The sequence below is a fragment of the Dipteris shenzhenensis genome, chromosome 13, assembly GCF_047967505.1.
Source record: "Dipteris shenzhenensis isolate YYH24624 ecotype China chromosome 13, Dip_SZ_1.0, whole genome shotgun sequence".
Lineage (NCBI taxonomy): Eukaryota > Viridiplantae > Streptophyta > Polypodiopsida > Gleicheniales > Dipteridaceae > Dipteris > Dipteris shenzhenensis.
Window position 1 is genome coordinate 22,740,553 of NC_141608.1, and position 19,975 is coordinate 22,760,527.

Here is a 19,975-nt window from a genome sequence, read left to right on the forward strand (position 1 = left end):
TCCTCGTCAAGATTCTTCTGCCTTATCTTCATCATCTGCCCTCTTTTCTTAAAAGCAAATGAATGTGGAAGGTTCACTTTCTCATAGTAGGTAGCTCATGTCACCCGGTAATGGATTCATTCTCCTGCTCAGCGTGAAAATGTGTACCTTATCTTGCTTTGACCACCTGCTGCATAACCATGAAGTGAAGTAGCTATGTACACTTCAAGATTCTTGTGTGGCTTATTCATCATCTGCGCTCTTCCCTTAAAAGAGAAATGAATGTGGAGATCCTCTTTCTCATACGCCAGCTAGGGGGGAGGGGGGGATGGATTGGGATAGTAGGCAGCTCATGTCACCTGGTAATGGATTCACGCTCTCTTCTCAGCGTGACAATTTGTGCTTTGACCACCTGCAATGCCACCAGATGATGCCTGGCGTAAGGCATTGGATGGGTTTTACTTTTAATCTTGGCCCACTATGAGCTCGTTTTTGCAGAGATACGCCCAGACTGGACCTTGATGAAAACAATGTGGGCACTCAAATATTGGATCATTCACAAGAGACTCCCAGTTGTAACCCTACCAGACAAGCGCCTTGCCTAGCATTCCTGAATAATCAAAGAAAGAGTGTCCTATGGGGAGCAGTCACATCAGTCCACTCCCAACTCTCCTGTGTCCCATGGAAGGTGCAGGAGGGGCATCCACCAAAAATCCAGAGATTCCATGGAGACCTGTGATGAGTGAAGGGTGAGACTCTATCCCACCATCTCGTTGGAATCAATCACTCTGATCTTGTGAAGTATAGCATCCTCAATCAGCATCTGCTCTGAAAGTTTGACGAATCTCCAACCCTCTGGAACCTCATATAGGACAGTCTTCCTCCCTTGCTCCATAGCATTTAAATAATATACACAGGAACACCTATGCATTAAAACACACCAAGCTAGTGGACCTGCTGGCGCCTTCTAACATCTGCTCCATGCAGCCGATTTAGTGGAGTAGTCGTGTCAATCTATAGTGTCCGCCTGTGAGTGGTCACAAATCCTGAGTGATATTTGTGACGCTCCTATTGCCTGAAGAGTCTCCATGCTCCCACAGTGGAGGCAGGCCCTCTCTCCATGTAACCCATTGCATATACCATGAAAAGACAAGTGGACATCTTAATTCATTAAGAAAAGATCGTTCCACATGATGGATTATCTGCCCCTCTCCCTGAGTCTCAGGAGGAATGCAAATGAGAGCTGATCTGATCTGGTGCCAAGGTCTAGTAACCTCCACAAAGCAGGGCGATGAAGGAAGTCTGATCTGTGCATCTGTGAAGATCCTCAAGTACTCAGCCTCGAACCTCCACCTCTATAGGGAGTACACATCTAAATCTGCTTCATGAAAAAATCCTTCCAAGGCTCATTGGCTGGAACAAGTCCTCTAAGAACCAGCTTGTATAACAAGGCTTTGCAGAGGACGTTAGGACCCATGATATAAACGGCAAGATTAGAGTGCTCTAGGCCATTTTGATCCTTGTGTTGTGTGCCCCATTTGATCTGGACCAAAGGAAGTTCCATACCAGCCTCCTAAGCTGGTCAAATGCAAGAATGTGAGAAGCACCAGCATGAAGTGATATACCAACCAGAAGAAAGTACCCAATTCACCACAAGAGCTCGGAAGGCTAAGTCCAGGGTGATGGAGCTCGAATAGAGTAGCTTTCTCTTGACATTCTCCAAGACTAAACTGTCGGACACACCAAGTACCTGACACTAGTACCCCATTTTGGTGGGGGTGATGCCCATGCCTATGTGACAACCTGGTATTGGCTGATGAAGCCAAGCTCAGCTCCGACTCCCATCCTAGTATGTTTGCATCACTAACCCAGAATCAAACGAATTTGTGCCAGTGATAAGTGCCCTGGTGCAAGACAGAAATCCTCCAAATTGGCTCTGCAGCAATGATTTCTTGAGGGAGGCCTCCAAAAATACATCTATGTCGTTTGCAAGCTCATTGTCTAGTAGTACTTGGCCATTTTGGATAGGAAGGCGAAGACTAATAGTCTTGTGTCTGCGAGACGTAGATATTGGCTCATAGCCTCAGTGATGAAAGATAGAGAAAGGGAGTGAGTGGATAGCCGTGGAAAATCGATCTATAGATCTGAAATTAGTCTCCTTTGCCATTCTAAGTGAGGATCTAGCTCTGAGCTGAGTGATAAAGTGGGGGAACTCCTAGCATCCGTTGATCAGAGATGCCCATGCTGCATAGGGTTCCCTCCAAGAAACTCCAGTCCACTCATATGGCTTCTCAAAGTCAAGTAAAAGAATGGACAAGGGCTGATGGATTTCCTCGGCCAATTAAATTGCTTGCCAGAATGAGAAAATATTATCGAAGGTGCTCCTGCCCTACACAAATAGTTTGAGTTTCATGTATGAGGTCGGGAGTGGCTGGAGTCTGAGATTCACTACCTCGAACAAGAGTTTGGAAGACAATGCCGAGGAGCGACTAAGAAACGAGGGTCGTATCTCTCCCTATGGGGATGAGATGGATGGTTCCATTTGAAAGAGAGGACAACATGACACTAGATTCCAAATCTTCTGGAAAAATCCCCTGAAGCATCCCAATGTGTGAGAAAGAGGGAAAGCATGATGCCATTATCAGTTGGATAGTTGCCTAAAGGCAAGGTGCACATTGCAATCTTGCTGGGTATATGCTCTCAAACTCTACACTAAGCTCTATGTCTTATGTCTGGCTAGGGTGGCGGTCTCAGCTGAAAAGAGCGAGGAGTTAGAATCTGTAGCAATCTCCCTAAGTATGAGGGGATCGGTTTGAAGGAATCTTGAACCTACTTGATGCCCTTTGTGCCATGTCTCAGGCTCATGATGGAGAAGAAATGCTTGTTGCATCTGTTAGAATATTTATATTTCCTAAGGCATTGGCCAATGCTATGTAATAAGGGGCTAGGGGCACTTTTTCCCTTTATTAAGATATTTTACCCCTAATCTCAGTTAAGGGTTGAGTTTGTGGGTGTGTTAATCACCACCCATCTTTTGACCCCAATTAGGGTCCATCCTAGGGTTTTGTCTCTATGACTACCCTAGCTTTGTAGCTCTTTGGTGTTACTGCATTTTCATTCCAGCTTGCTTCAACTCCATTCTCTCGCATTCTCTCGCTTGCATTTCCAAGGTTTGGTATCAGAGCCAGGTTTGGGCATGTAAATTATGGCAGCCTTGTGCTATTTCAGAAGCTTAATATGGTTGATGCCTTATCTCGTTTGGAGGCCCCTCCAAACAAAGTATGTGAGGGCTGTATTTTGGGTAAAATGTGTAGGAACAAGAATGGAGAAGACTTGTGAACACAAGACAACAAGAAGTGAACACAAGTGAACTAGTAGTTGAACTATCCACTGAAAAATCTGAAATGCAAGACAAAAGGGCATAGTGCTCTTCCGCAAAGTTGGCTGTAACATCTCCTCCATCATGTGCAGTAGGAGCTGATGCATCTGAGACAGCCATACCTCAATTCCTTTTCTTTTCTTTAGCTATGCGCTTCTTGCATTCACCAATGTAATGAACTGGCTTCTTGCAATAGTGACAAACACCCTTCTTCTTAGGCTTATCTGCATCACCTTTAGCCTTATAAGAGGGTTGTCCTGAATTAGCTTTATGCTGATGTGTGGGCTGATTGACATGTTGCTTTTGTTGCCCTTTTCCTTTGGGCTGGAACTTAGAAAGCATGGCATGCTCGCCAGCCCGTGTTGCTATGTTTCTTCTTGTCTGCTCTTCCTATAACAGAAGTCCTACCAGCTCATGAAAAGAGAGAGGATCGGTGTCCCCCCTCAATGACAAATTTATCGAGGTGTGGAAACCAAGATAAGACCTCCCTCGAGCTGCCCCACCCGCCCCCTCCCCTCCCCCCCCCCCCCCCCCCCCCCCCCCCCCCCCCCCCCTTCCCCCCGCTTTATGTTGATGTGTGGGCTGATTGGCATGTTGCTTTTGTTGCCCTTTTCCTTTGGGCTGGAACTTAGAAAGCATCGCATGCTCGCCAGCCCGTGTTGCTATGTTTCTTCTTGACTGCTCTTCCTATAACAGAAGTCCTACCAGCTCATGAAAAGAGAGAGGATTGGTGTCCCCCCTCAATGACAAATTTATCGAGGTGTGGAAACCAAGATAAGACCTCCCTCGAGCTGCCCCACCCGCCCCCTCCCCTCCCCCCCCCCCCCCCCCCCCCTTCCCCCCCGCCTCCTCTTTCCCCCCCCTCCTCCCTCCCCTCCCCTTCTCCTCCTCCCCCCCCCCCCTCCCCCTTTTCCCCCCGCCTCCTCTTTCCCCCCCCTCCTCCCTTCCCTCCCCCGCCGCCTCGCTCCCACACCCCTTCCCCCACCCTTCCTCTAACCACCCCACCCCCTCCCTTCCTATCCTGCCCCCTCCCTTCCTCTCCCCCGCCCACCTTCTCCCTCCCCGCCTTCAGCCCCCTTCCTCCCTCTTAACCCACCCCCTCCCTCCCTCCTAACCCCCCCCTTCTTTTCCTCTCCGTCGCCTACCCTCTCCTTCCCCGTCAGCCCTCTCCCTTCTATCCTATCCCCTCCGCTTCTTCTCTCCGTCCCTCCCCCTCTCTCCTACCCTCTCCTTTTCTCCTCCTTCCTACGCCCGTTTCAGGGCATCCTGGGCAGTAGTTTCACGGACGGAGCTTTAACAGTGTTGGAATCGGCCTTTTCACTTCGATTGGTGAATGGATCCCCATTCAGTCAATCTACGTCCACTTCCACCGGCCACGAGAACCGTCATTTTTTCAGAAGACGAGTTGTAGCAGCTCAAGAAAGATATGGAATTAGAGGGCTCCACATCACTTTTCACCCGCATCTTTGGGTCACATCCTTCCAGATCACAGGCTAGAGACTGGATGCTGGCGCCGTTACCAGGAGATCTCACCCCACACCTCAGGGATATTCGACTTCTGGGACGTGGATTCTTCCAAGTGATTTTCGACTCCCAGGAGTCCACAGCCCTTGTTCTCAAAGCTAATCCCCTGGCTTTGGGTTTGAGGAGGATTTCTATTTTGCGGCTCCTTCACGTACTACCCCGTCTGCACCTCCCCTGCAGCCTGTACCACGCACTCCAGGACTACCAAGAGGAGCAGGGCGCCTTGCTTCGCGCACCCCAGGACCACCAGGGGTAGCAGGGCGCCCAAAGCCTGCAGCACTCCCAGTACCACGTTGGAGAGAGGTCAGAGTGGCTCCTTTACCTTAGGAGGAGACCCTTGATCCGGTTCAGACAGATGCCATTCAGACTCCAGAGGTGGATACTCTTGCAGCCCTAGATACTACAGTTCCACATCAGGAGGGGAGATGAACCAGCCCTAGTCATTTCCGTTTCTGATCACGAGGGGGCTACCGATACTTCTCCCCCTCAGACTGTTCATGCCACAGCTGAGGGAGTGTTTGCACAAATGAGGACTACAGATCCTTCTTCAGCCCAACCACAGGCCTCCTCAGCTCCCAGCTCCAGATCTGCTGATAGAGGCCTGGCAGGTCCTTCCCCTCCTTTCTCCATGAGTGCAGGTCTTCTTCGCACTCCTCGGCCAGACTTGCTTCTCAGGAACTCTTTTTCGACACTGGCTGATTCGGCAACTTTCATGGATGAGGTGGAGTTTGTGCCCTCCACCTTAGGGGTCCCGGTCATTGGGATTCCTTTTGACAAGGCCTCCCCCTCAGCAGGTGTAGGGATCCTTTCACCTGTCGAGTTTCCTGCCCTCAGCAGGAGTGTTTCGGCCCAGGGAAAGCTAGTCTCCTCTACTAGGTCAGGTAAGCCTTTCCATCCAGCATCCTCCTGTCGATGAGGATAGTCAGCTGGAACATACAGGGCCTAGGCGGAGTTTCACATCGTCGCCGTAGGCAGCTGATTCGGAATCAGCTTCATCCAGGTGTCACTGGAGGTGCTATTGATATCCTTTTTATCCAGGAACACAAGTTGGATGCCAGTGATTGCTCTAAGTCTGGCAAACTGCTTTCTGGTCATACTTTTTGGTCGCCTGCCTTGGGCACCAGGGGGGGCACTTCTATTTGAGTTTCGCAGTCGGTTCTCCCCTTGGTTGTTGGACATGGAGTCATTATTCCCTCTAGAGCTCAGTGGATTATTCTCCTGATTGGAGGGTGTAAGGTTGGTTTCCTTAACCTGTATGCCTCCAACATTAGAGGGGAACGTGTCTTTATGTGGAAGGATCTGCTCTCCTGGGCCCCCATTGCGGATTCATGGGTGATTGGAGGTGACTTTAACATGGTTGATTACCGTCGACAAAAAAGGGGGTAGAGAAGGAGGACTTCACTTTTTGGAGAGAGCAGCTTGTGATGCCTTCCTTTTTCACTACTATGGCAGAGATACTTGGTTGGACGATGCCTTTCTTATTCAGCCACAGTCCCTCCTGTTCTCTTGGTCGAACAGGAGGCAGCAGATGCCTATTCATGCACGCATTGACAGATTCTATGTAGATGATTGGGCACTTGAGAAAGGTGGATGGGTATGCATTGCTCTTGGAATTTCCACTTCAGACCACTTTCCTGTTGTGCTGGCTATCTCAGAGCCTCACTTGAGAGGCCAATCTGCTAGCATCAGGATTCCAGATGCCTTGTACACAGAGGAGGACCTTACAGAGGCAGCCCTGTAGATATGGGTTTCTCATGTCCAGGGTGGGCAGCCATTGTCATCACAGGTAGCTGTTGCCCTTTCTGGTATTAGCGACTTCTACCTCTCAGTTCCTCGTACCAGGAGACGAGATATTCTCAGACATGAGATTGTTGTTCGCCAGCAGTTTGCAGTTTTGCAGAGGGAAGAGCAGAAACGGCCTTCAGATGCTTGGATTCAGGAGCGCCTTGTTGCAGCAAGGGCTCATCAGTAGGTTTTGCTTGATCAGAGAGCAGAGTATGCCTTTCATGCACGGGAGTCGTTTTGGATTCAAATGGGTGGCAGAGTCAATAGACACTTTGTTGAGATATCGAGCTCTACTCGCGATATGCCAGGGTGACCGTTGTGCATTTATGTCACCGACTTGTTAGCTACAGATGCGGTTGGTACACCGCCCACGAATAATAGCTGGATGACAGCTATCCTTATCTACACTAGTTCGTGGCTCAGTTAGTATGCCACCTTAGTTAGTTGAGTTTGGTTTGAGACCCACATATAGAGTTCTTCTATTTCTTTGTACTTGAGTTCTTTTGGCTTACACAACTAAGAAGAGGAAAACTGTTTTCAGCCTCAACTTTTGTGTGTATTCCCCCATTGTGATTGTGAGAGAGCCTCAAGTGAGACTCCTTCCCTCTCTCCCACTATCTTCACATGGTATCAGAGCCTTGTTCGTGGTAAGGAGCTCAAGAAAGCAAACCAAGTTCGTAGTGTCCTGGTAAGAGGACCAGTGTTGCTTTCCTTTTTCGAGTTTGGGAGCAAATCTCTGCAGGTAGCACAGCCGGAAGTGCAAGAGTGCACTGTCTCAGATTGAGACGCCCTTCGTGGTGTGGCGAGACGGCATTATATGCTGCGGTGACTTTATTTTTCTGATTCGAGGTCATTTCGAGGCCCGTTTTGGAGGCGGAAGTTCTCCGCAAGCACTCAGAAAAAGGCCCTGTTTTTGCTGTGCGACCACTGTTCTGCAGGTCGGTGAAAAGTTGCCGCAGAAATTGCATCGTATGCCTGTGCGCAGAGACATTGGGAGTTGTAGATTCATGCTTGTTGCCTGTTGATGCAAAATCGTGACTAGGAAGTGACTGTGTGGTGAAATACCACTTTCGTCAGTTTTGCAGATCTGCCCGTGTGAGGCAAAAGCTGTGTTTTTTGCAGTGACAGAATATTTTGCAGTGTTCTGTAATGGCATCTGATTCTCTTTCACAGATTGTCACTGAAAAGCTTGACAAGAACAACTTCCAGGCATGGAAGTTTAGAATGACGAATTTCTTGATGGGAAAAGGCTATTGGGAGTTCATTACAGGAAATGAAGAAGAACCTGTTCTTCCTAATGTTCCCAATCAACAGGAAATGTAGGCATTCAAAGGATGGCATGAGAGAGCCAGGAAAGTTATGTACTGGCTGTCTATCAGTATTTCGGACTCCATGATTGTGCATATTCAGGATGCAAGTACGCCAAAGGAGGCATGGGATACTTTGGCAAAAATGTACAGCACAAATACGCAAGCCAGGAAAATGCAGCTCAAGCAGGAGCTGCACAATGTGCAGAGAGAAAATATGAGCATCAATGACTACCACATGAAGGTGAAGAAAATTGCGGATGCACTTGCTTCCATTGGGTCGCCAGTGGATGATGATGATTTAGTTTCTGTGACCTTGAATGGTCTAGGAAAGGATTATGCACAGTTCCGGACATCCATTGCCGTCCGTGAAAAATTTCCTGATTTTGAGGAGTTGATTGCTCTTCTAATTTCTGAAGAGCAGAGAAATGGTGGTGCATCTTCTTCAGCAGGAACTTCAAAAGACACTGTCTTCTACTCAAATGCTGGCAGAGGTAGAGGCAGAGGTAGAGGAGGCCGATCTGCAGGCCGTGGTAGAAATCAGAATATGCAGCAAATGCAAGAAAACCAGTCCTATGCAGGAGGACGTGGTAACTCTAGAGGCAAGGGGAGCCAAAGAGGTCGTGGTGGATGGCAGAGAGGCCAAAATGCAAACAGCAATGTTGAATGCTACTACTGTGGTAAAATGGGGCATATGGCTAAAGACTGCTACAAAAAGCAGAATGACATTATGAATGGAAAATTGCAGCAAGGCAATTATGCATCCTCTAGTAGACAGGGTGATGACAGAAATGAGCATTTGTTTATGGTGCAGCATATGACAAATTCTGTGACAAGTGCAGAAGAAAGCAATGATGTGTGGTATGTTGACTCAGGTGCGTCAAACCACATGACAGGTCATGCTAAATGGATGCAGGATGCAAGGAAAATGGAAAAACCAGGATTTGTGGAGACTGGTGATGATACTGCACATCCTATTGTGCAGATTGGCAAAATTCCTTTGTCTATGCAGGATGGGAAAAAGAAATACTTGTCTGATGTATTTCATGTCCCGAACATCACCAAGAACCTGGTTTCTGTTGGTCAGATGGTTGAGCAGGGCTTGCAGGTCAGATTTAATCCTCATGGATGCTTTGTTGAGGATATGAAAAATAATGGTCGCTTGATAGCAAAAGGAAAGAAGAAGGGCAGGATGTTTACGTTGGATGCGGACATGCCTGAATTGAGTGCAGCAATGTTTGCACATGGGACCGGTGTAGTTGCAGATCTTGATATCTGGCACAAATGCATTGGTCATGTTAATATACAGCGACTTAAATCAATGCAAGCGCAAAATATTGTTGCAGGATTGGCTAAATTCAAGGTTGCAGAAATGCATAAGGTTTGTGAAGCCTGTCAATTTGGGAAACAGGCAAGGAAACCTTTTCCTAGGCATGTTCAAGAGAGTAAAAAGCCATTGGAATTAATCCACTCTGATGTGTGGACTACTAAAGCTGCATCTATTGGTGGCTGTCACTATTTTGTCACATTTATTGATGACTTCAGCAGAAAACTTTGGGTGTATTTTATGAAAAAGAAAAGTGAAGTGTTTGGGCACTTCAAAGCTTTCAAAGCTATGGTTGAAAAAGAAACAGGCCTGCAAATAAAATGCCTAAGGTCAGATGGAGGGGGAGAGTACCTCTCAAATGAGTTTGCAAGGTTCTTGCAGGAGCATGGTATAAAGCAGCAATATTCATGCAGTCATACCCCACAGCAAAATGGAATTGCAGAAAGGAAAATCATGCATATTGAAGAGGTATCTCGGGCTATGCTAAATGAAAAAGATCTACCAGATTATTATTGGGCTGAAGCAGTTGCTACAGCAGTTTATATAATAAACAGGACTCCCTGCAGCAATACATGGCATGACATTTTTCACACACACGCGCTCCTGCGAGCTTCCCTCCCCCCCCCACCGCTAGCTCTACCTCTCCTCCCTAGCTCCCCCCCTCGCCGCGACCACCCCCGCCCCCTGCCTCTCCGCCCTCGTCCCCCGCCCGCCCTCCCCCTCACCCGCCGCCTCTCCATCGCCGCCCCTCGCCTCTCCATCTCGCCTCTCCATTGCCTCTCCACCTCGCCTCTCCATCGCCGCCCTCGCCTCCACTCCCACCCCCTTCCCTCGTCTCACCCCACCCCCCCCCTCGCTTCACCTCACCCCCCCCCCTCTCGCCGCTCCGCCTCTCCCGCCCGACCCCCCTCGCTTCACCCGCCCCCCCCCGCCTCCATTCCGCTCCCCCCGCCCCCCGCTTCACCCCTCCTCCCCCGCCACACCAACCCCGCCCCCCCTGCCCTTCTGCGCCCCCCGCCTTTCCCGCACCCCGCACTCTTCACCCCGCCCCTCGCCCCGCCCCCCCCGCCCCCTCACTTCGCCTCGCCCGCTCTTCCGCTTCACTCCTCCACCCCGCCTCCACCCTCCGCCTCCGCAACCGTCCTCTCCACACCCAGGCTCCACCCTTCCGCTTCGCCCCCCCCTTTTTTGGGTGGCAGCCTGTTCCTCATCGGAAGCTTGCAGTTAGTCTTGGCGGTATGGCGGCCCCCTGCCCGGATCCGGAGGCCCAGTCGGACCCTCCCTCTCCAGATGCCTACCGCGTTATCCTGACAGAGCAACAATCATCTCGTGTTCAGGAGGTTGCCATTGACTTTGCCCGTACCTCTGTTTATGGTAGAGTCATTGGACACTCTCCCTCCAGATCAGCCATCAGGGACTGGCTCCAGTCCACTCTCCTGCTAGAGGATGGCCATATTGAGGAGGTGGCCCTTATGGGAAGGGGCATCTTCTGGCTCAAACTCTCCAATGAGAAAGCTGCGAGCAACCTGATTGCCGGTTCTCCCACATCGGTGGATGGAAAGATTATCATGATAGTCCCGTGGTACCGTGGATTCAGCGCAGCAGATTTTGATGTTCGGTTCCGTATACCTCGCCACCCAGTGACACTAGTTTTTCCAGGTCTTGCTGCTGAGCTGCGGCCGATTGTCAGGGACTTGGGCTCCCACTTTGGCTGGGTTATGCACGACACTTTCGCCGACGCGGTGACCACGGCAGGAGCCCCCCGAGTCCGTGTGGCTGTGGCAGATCCTGCGACTCTCCCTGCAGTGATCGAGATTGTGACAGATGCCGGCAGCATCACCCAGAGCATGATAGTCACCGGACAGCCAGGTCAGTGCCTGAGGTGCCACGGCTTTGGGCACTTGGCGGCTGCTTGTCCACGTTTCGCCAGCTCATCTCGACCCCCCCCCCGCCCCCGCCCCCTCCGCCCCCCGGACAGCCACGTCAGGAGGAGCCGAGGCAGTCGGAGCCCGGTCCAGAGTTAGTGGGTGGTTGGACCGAGGTTAGAAGGAAAAGAGGAAAGAACAAGAAGATTTTGGATAAAGGCAAGGAGGCAGAGGTTACCCTTCCTGCAGCAGCACCCCAAAGACCGGACAGGCAGCCGCCCCAGGGACCTGGGAGAGCTTCTTCTTCGACGGCAGCCCGCCCTTCACAGCCTCAGACCCCCCTCTCTCCCGCTCCCCGTCCCTTTCCACTCAGTCCCAACCCCTTTCCCAGGTTCCCCCCCCTTCGCCCGACCCGCAGCTTCAGCCCCCGCCTCTTCTTCCTCAGTCTTCTCCTCCTCCCTCTCAGCCCCAGTTCCAGATGCATCCCCATCCCCCCCCTCCTACAGAGTTAGCTGCACCGTCGGCTTCCCAGCCGAGGGCAGCCCCCGCTCCGTCTCCTCCACCTTCTCCGCCAGTCGCCTCCGTGGAGTCCGAGTCGCCTACCCCTCAGCCTCCTCCCCCTCCCCCCCCGCTGGCAGGACACCCGGAGTCTACACCACCACTGGAGCAGTGGCCGCTAGCCCCTCAGTGGCAAACTCTGATGGGTCTCAGCTTCAGGAGAGAGAGCTTCCTCGAGACTTTTACAGATCTGGCCCCTGGGACTACTTGGATGTGGCCGACCTTGGGACCTTCTCGGCTTGTCTCGACATCAGTATCTTCCTGCTCCGCAAAGGGGCGGATGGGAAGATTGTCGCCTTGGCCCCTAGGGATGGCCCTAGCTTCGCCTTCACGTTCCTCAGCGATGGCACCGAGACCTGGACAGACGACTCGGTTTGGGAGGCTCTCAGAGAGCAAACACACGCCCAGGTTTGCTCCTGGATAGGCCCGTCCGGTGGGCAGCTTCTCGAGACTCAGTGGTCCGAGGGCGATGTGCGCCTGCGGTGGCGTTGCGCCGCCAAACGCTTCCGACTGATTGTGATCCTCAGACCTCCCCTGTCATGGCCTCTCCCCCAGGATGTCAGAGCTTGGTCCCATCAGAAACTCCGAACCTTCTATGGGATGACCACTTCAGAGATCTCGAGCTGGCTCGAGAAAGCATTTGTTCATGGCACCAAAGGCCTCTCGCCTTTGCTGAAGGTGTTGAAGAACGGGCAGGACGACCCCGTCTCCCCCTCCAAACCTTCTCATAAGCGGCAGCGCCTCCATTCCGACTTGTCTGATTCTTCATCGACTTCGACCGCGGGCAGACAGTTGTTCGCAGCCCCCCATCCCTCTCCATGAGCCTACACCTCGTATCGTGGAATGTGAACGGGTTTCACTCTTTTGGCACCCGTGGTCCCAGGAAGCTTATTTTGTGACAGGAACTTCAGCCTGCAGTGATTGGTCGTTTGGATGTACTTCTGCTCCAGGAGCACAAGCTTTCTGCGGCTCATTCCCGTAGCTGCGGGAAGGTTCTCCCTGGACGTTCCTACACATACTGGGAGCCATCGATCGGCGCACAGGGGAGGAGTGGGGGTGTCTGTACCTCCGTGTGCGAGCAGTTAGCCCAGGGAGTTTTCGGTCATGGCACGTTGATCCCAGGCCGAGCCCTTTGGGTAGGCCTGGATTTGGAGGGATCCAAAATTGGAATCCTCAACATTTATGCTCCCACAGACCTCCGATGCAGAGCCACCTTCTGGAGGACACTTACAGGGATTCTTCCAGACATGGATTCCTGGATTGTTGGAGGTGACTTCAACAACCTGGAGACCTTGGAGGACCAGCAGGGCAGAGGTCCGGAGTTCACAGGTATGGCTCAGGCAGAGCAGTCAGCTTGGGACTCTTTCATCTTCGCGACAGGAGGGAGGGACAGTTGGAGAGATCCGTCCTTCCGGCGTTGGCACGGGAGCCTGGACTTCTCTTGGGGCTTCCGCAGGGAAGGAGGCAGACTCCTGGAGAGGCTTGATAGATTTTATGTCAGTGATTGGGCCATCAGCAGAGGCGGTCAGGCGGGTATAGTTCCAGGGACGACACTTTCCGACCATGCGCCTGTGCTCCTTTCATTAGATTCGGCAGCCCAGACCCTTCTCCCCCGGTCATGCAGGATTCCCGACTCCATTTTCTCGAGGGTGGACGTGCGCAGCAGTATTTGCAGTCTTTGGGACAGAGACTGGGGGGAGTGCGTGGATCTGGTGGACTCAGTTGCGCAGGCTCTGCAGGAGTCCAGCCAGATCTGCCAGCTAGCAGTCCTACAGGTTCGGCAGGATTGGTGGGGCAGAGAGAGAGCTCTTCGGAGGGGACCTCGCCTCCATTCAGCGACTCCAGCAGGCTTCCCCGGGCTCGGAGGAGCTTCGGATCCAGGCCCTTCGAGCCAGAGCCCTCCTGGAGAAGACACTCCAGCGTCGCTCAGAGTTTTCCTATCATGCCTCTCTCTCCTTCTGGGCCCGGAAGGGTGACCGGATGTGCAGGGAGTTCTGCAGGACGCATGGCCAGAGAGCTGCAGGTGATCAGCTTCGGAGTCTCAGGACAGCGGATGGTCACATCGTTACGGATCCGGGGGAGGTCCTGGGGTTGGCCACTGACTTCTACAGGACCCTCTTCCAGCAGGAGCCGCTTTCCCCTCGTGCTAGTCGTGCCCGTGAGGAGGTGTGGAGGCACATTCCATCCCTGGTCCAGCCTAGCATGCAGGCGACAATGTTGGCACCGTTCACCCTGGATGAGATGTTGGAGGCCTTGATGGCTATCGACGGACAGAAATGCCCAGGTGAGGATGGGCTATCCCGAGCATTCTTCACCTCCTTCTGGGACCAGATCCATCAGCCCCTCCTTGCAGCTCTGCAGGGGATTTTCAGTAGCAGTCAGATGCCAGAGAGCCTTTCCTCGGGACTGATTTGCCTCATCCCGAAGGGAGGAGATAGACAGGAGATCCGCCAGTGGCGTCCGATCACTCTCCTTACCACTGCCTACAAAATCCTCGCCAAGATGATCAGTGCCAGAGTTCGGCCTCTACTCCCAGACCTCATCCATGACACTCAGACAGGCTTTGTCCAGGATCGCAGTATCCTGGATAATGTCTTCACCTTTTCAGAGGCGGCGGAGTGGGCTCAGCACAGCGGATCACACCTTGCCATTCTACTTCTCGACTTCGAGAAGGCCTACGATCGCGTGGACTGGTCCTTTTTGGAGGGGACTCTGGAGCGGCTAGGTTTCCCGGTAGGTTGGATTCAGGGTATCTCAGCTTTGTACAGGACAGCGTCTAGCAGGGTCATCATTGGAGGCAGGATAGGTGAGCGCTTTAGCTTGGAGAGATCAGTGCGTCAGGGCTGCCCCCTTGCTCCTTACCTGTTTCTTTTCTTCGCCGAGGCCATGACTTACTACCTTCGGGCGAGGTCCACCGGGATCAGGGGTGTTCGCCTTCCACTCCGGGAGGACACGGAGCTTTTGGACTCGGAGTACGCAGATGATACAGCCCTTTATGTCCAGGACGATGAGAGGATGCTAGAGAGGGTGCGGATGGCCCTGGAGGTCTTCTGCTCGGCCGCTGGTGCGAAAATCAACTGGAACAAATCAGTTGGTTTTCTCACAGACCCTGGGGCGTGTTCTCAGTGGGGGCGATTTTTGGGTTTCAGATGGATTCCACGGGGACAGACAGCTAGATACCTTGGCTTTCAGGTTGGCCTAGACATCACGCCAGCTCAGCAGTTTCTCCCGGTGCTAGACTCCATCCGACGGAAGCTGGCTTTCTGGAGCACTGCTAAGCTGTCTCTTGCAGGTCGTGCCCTGGTAGTTAACCAGGTCCTCCTAGCCACGGCTTGGTATGTGGCTTCCTGCAGGTGCTTCTCGAGATCCAGCGTGGCACAGCTCAGGAGGTTGGTTCGGAACTTCCTTTGGTCTGGGGAGGATGGTCTTAGAGATACCAGAGCCAGGGTTGCTTTGCAGACAGTCATTCTTCCGCAGGCTGAGGGTGGCCTGGGGGTCATCGATCCAGAGCTTCAGAGTCAGGCCTTGTTAGGCAAGCTTGTCATCCGCGGTTTGACCCCGGGGGGGCAGACGTGGAAGATGTTACTTCAGTAGGGAGTTGGCTCTTGTGTCCCGCGCCGAGGTGGAGAGTGGCTACCGTCCCTCAGGTGGATCTTCACTTCCGCCCCGCTCACTCAGCCCCGTTCCCCACTCGTTCGTAGCCTCCTCATGGTTTAGAGGCGGCTCCGCCTCAGTCTCATTCAGTCCCCTCCCAGCTGTCAGGAGGAGATCGATCGCCAGCCGCTTATCTAGAACGGTCAGGTCAGAGATGCCGAGGGCCTTCAGTTGGGGGAGAGATCACATATCAGGTGGGACGGCTGGATGAGGGGGCCAGCCCGGTCCCTTCGAGTTTGGAGGGATACGTACAGACATCTGGAGATGGCTGATCTTGCAGACGCAGCTGGAGGTGCACGTGGAGTCCAGGCGAGACGCACGGAGATCGACGGTGCGATCCCAGCTGTTTGGTTGGTTCCACCTGAGCCTCAGGTCCTCATGCCTGGTGACACCCGCTGGCTGGGACAGTTCACCCCCCGTGGCATCCCACTGGTGATCGCAGGACGTATGGATGACTCCTCTATCTCCTTCTTCGCGGTTTCTGGGGATGGACGACTCAGGAGAGAGGATGCGCTCATCGACCCCCTACTCCCGTGGCAGAGGGTTCGGGTCGTAGGCCTTTTGGGGAAGGTCTGGCGTACCGACCCTAGCATCGAGCAGGACCAGTTGCAGCTTTGGCGTCTTTGGCTCTGGGAGGGGCGGGCCTTGTCAGAGCTTGATTGGGACCCAGGAGAGTGGTGGTGGCCAGAGATTGTGACAGGACAGGGGACGACTTCCTTCTTTGCCTACAGCACGACTCTGGGCAGGCGAGTTCTCGGGAGGATGCAGAGCCGCCCCCCCACCCAGCGACCACGCTGGTACGCACAGGGTATTTCCAGGTTCTTTTTGCAGGCATTCTGGAAGGCCTTGTGGGAGAGCTGGCGGCCGCGGAAGATCTCATACTTCCTGTGGCTTCTTGCCCACAAAGGTCTTCCAGTGGGGAGCTGGTTGAGGCAGATAGGCCAGGACGGATGCTGCCAGATTTGCCATGCGGATGAGGAGTCACCAAAACACTGCCTGTGGAGCTGCACTCGCGCCCAGGAAGTGTGGAGGTGCACTTTCGGGCTTCTTACTCGCGCAGCACCAGAGCTAGGATTGATCACTTGGGACGCGTTCTGTTGGTGCAGCACCGCACCTGGTCTTCATCACTTATTCGAGGCATGCCAGTAGGACCCCACCTTCCTTATCACACAGGGGACGTGCGGGCCGCTCGAGGGTATCCCGCAGCACCTAGCAGAGGCTGATACAGGAGTTCGGGAGAGGCAGCCAGTCTGGGAGATTATCAGCAGCATTACAAGGTGGCACATTTGGACCTCGCGCTACGCGCAGATCCTCGGTGGCACCTCCTTATCGACTGCCCAGATCATGGCGGAGATTTGGAGTGAGATTATTCATACCCTCAGAGGCCAGTGGGACCAGATTCAGGGAGACTCCCGGGCCGGACAGGAGAAGCGGAGACGCTTCCTCCGGGCTTGGGACACACAGGGCCTCTTCTTCGAGCAGACTACGCAGGGCCTTCGGTGGCACTACTCACCACCCCGATGGCTGTTCATTCACACTCGTCATATCCCTCCGTGAGAGTATGATGTATTATGCTACCTTTTAGGGCTGTGTCCGATTTGTGAACGCAGCCCGTCAGCTATAAGCTGACCTCTTGTATCTTGTTCTCGAAGTAATATAATTAGCACTGTTTTTTCGGCAAAAAAAATACATGGCATGACGCCAGAGGAGATGTATACTGGTAGGAAACCAGATATTTCTCATTTGAAAATTTTTTGTTGCATTGCCTATGTCCATGTGCCAGATGAGTTGAGGTCCAAGTTGGATCCAAAAGCTGAGAAGTGCGTCTTTATTGGTTATTCTCTGCAGCAGAAAGGGTATAGATGCTATAACCCCTCTACTCGTAAGTTTACAGTGAGCAGAGATGTTGTTTTTTATGAGATGAGTAGCTGGTATAAACCAGTAAATGTGATGATTGATGTAGAAGCACAAAATGGTAATGCTGCACAGAATTGACAGTAGCAATCACAAAATATCAGTGGACCTGCAGTGTCCTCTAGTAGTGGTTCACATACCTCGCCATGGACAGGTAGATTGAGATCAGGAGAATCTCCTCAAAGCAATGCAGATAGTGGTACGCAGGTATCACGAAAAGGAAAAGAGAAGGTAGATCAGCCCATGTTTGATGTGAATGCAGGTCACTCTTATGTGGATGGTGAATCCAGTGGCTCAGAGCAGAGCATTGATGATGAGTTGGGTATTCCTTCTGTTGTTACACCTGGAGTAAGGAAGACCAGGGATGTTTTGAGAGCACCTGGAAGTGAGCCTATTTTGCGCAGGTCTACTAGGGTTAGGTATCCTGTGGATAGGCTGAAATATGATGGATTTACAGCCATTCACTATGCCTATATGGTCAAAGTGATACAGGAACCAGAACCCACTTCTTTTGAGCAAGCCATGGGAAATGAAAAATGGGAGAAAGCCATGGATGAAGAAATGGATGCCTTGGATGCAAATGCTACATGGGAATTGGTGCCTTTACCTAAAGACAAGAATGCAATTGGCTGTAAGTGGGTTTATAAGATCAAGCACAATGCAGATGGTTCTGTGAATAGATACAAGGCAAGATTAGTTGTCAAGGGGTATGCACAGACATATGGCATTGATTATGAAGAAGTTTTCAGCCCGGTTGCAAGGATGGCAACCGTAAGAGCAGCCATTGCTATGGCTGCATCAAAGGGATGGTCTTTACATCAGATGGATGTAAAGAATGCCTTCTTGCATGGTGATTTGCAAGAAGAGGTCTTTATGGAGCAGCCAGCAGGTTATTTTCATGCTATTCATCCTGAGTTTGTTTGCAGGTTGAAGAAAGCCTTGTATGGCTTGAAGCAAGCACCTAGAGCATGGTCTGACAAGATAGGACAGTATCTTGTCACTATTGGCTTTCAGATTTCCAAGGCAGATTTCTCACTCTATGTGAGAAAAACAGAAAAAGGGATTATGCTGCTTGTCATTTATGTTGATGATTTGATCATCACAGGTGATAGTGATGAAGATATCCTTCATGTGAAAATGCTATTGAGGCAGAAGTTTGAGATGAAGGATTTGGGAGAGCTGCGTTATTTCTTGGGCATTGAGGTGATTAGATCACCAAGTGGGATACAGCTCTTGCAGAGGCAGTATGGATTGGACATGCTGTCCAAATATGGGATGACAGGCTGTAAGCCTATTTCAGTTCCTTTGGAGCAGAATGTGAAGCTGAGCGCAGATGCATGTGAACTTCTGGAAGACCCTACTATGTACAGACGCATAGTAGGAAGTTTGATTTACATGACTATTACCAGGCCAGATTTGAGCTATGCTGTTGGGTTGCTAAGTCAGTTTATGCAGGCTCCAAGGAAACCGCATTTGGATGCGGCTAGATGCATACTCAGGTATGTGAAGTCCACATTGCAGTATGGACTATTTTATGAGGCTGGGGTTCAGATACAGTTGCATGGATACACTGATGCTGATTGGGCTGGTAGTATTTCTGATAGACGATCTACCAGTGGATATGTGTTCTCTTTTGGGAGTGCTGCAGTCACTTGGAGCAGCAAGAAACAGCCTACAGTTGCCTTGTCGAGCACAAAGGCTGAGTACAGGGGTGCAGCAATGGCTGCATGTGAGGTAGCTTGGTTGCATAAGCTACTTTATGATATGCATCAGTTTACAGATGGGCCAGTTGTCATTTATTGTGACAACATGAGCAGTATACACTTGGCAAATAACCCAGTCTATCATGCTAGAACAAAGCACATTGAGGTGCATTATCACTATGTGCGGGAGAAGGTTTTACTAGGTCTTATTGATCTAGTTTATGTCAGCACAGAGGATCAGGTAGCTGACATATTCACGAAGGCATTGGGCGCAGAGAAGCTGCGCAAGTTCAGAGACCTTCTTGGTGTGCAGGAATTGGGATTGAGCTCGAGGGGGAGTGTTGAGATATCGAGCTCCACTCGCGATATGCCAGGGTGATCGTTGTGCATTTATGTCACCGACTTGTTAGCTACAGATGCGGTTGGTACACCGCCCACGAATAATAGCTGGATGAAAGCTATCCTTATCTACACTAGTTCGTGGCTCAGTTAGTATGCCACCTTAGTTAGTTGAGTTTGGTTTGAGACCCACATATAGGGTTCTTCTATTTCTTTGTACTTGAGTTCTTTTGGCTTACACAACTAAGAAGAGGAAAACTGTTTTCAGCCTCCACCTTTGTGTGTATTCCCCCATTGTGATTGTGAGAAAGTCTCAAGTGAGACTCCTTCCCTCTCTCCCACTATCTTCACACACTTTTTCTCTACTCTTGGCCGTAGACATAGTAGAGAGATTGTATCCCAACTTATTGACTCACATGGGGTTTTACAGACAGATCCTGATGATGTCTTGCGCATAGCTTCAGATTTTTATGCCGCCCTTCTTACTGCTGATCCTGAGACACTGCTGAGAGAGGATGCTAGACAGGTTATTCGGTAGAGCATCCCTTTGTTGGTGAAACCGAATATGCATGTTTTGCTTGATGCACCTTTCACCAACACAGAGTTCAGGATTGCACTTTCAGCCCTTCACAAGGGCAAGT

At 51.6% G+C, this 19,975-nt stretch overlaps 1 protein-coding gene across 1 annotated transcript in view; it reads left to right on the plus strand.

Annotated features, from left to right (window-relative positions):
- ALDH5F1 (aldehyde dehydrogenase 5F1) overlaps nucleotides 1–19,975 on the plus strand; it is a 266,167-nt gene that overhangs the window by 220,858 nt on the left and 25,334 nt on the right. The window lies entirely within an intron of this gene.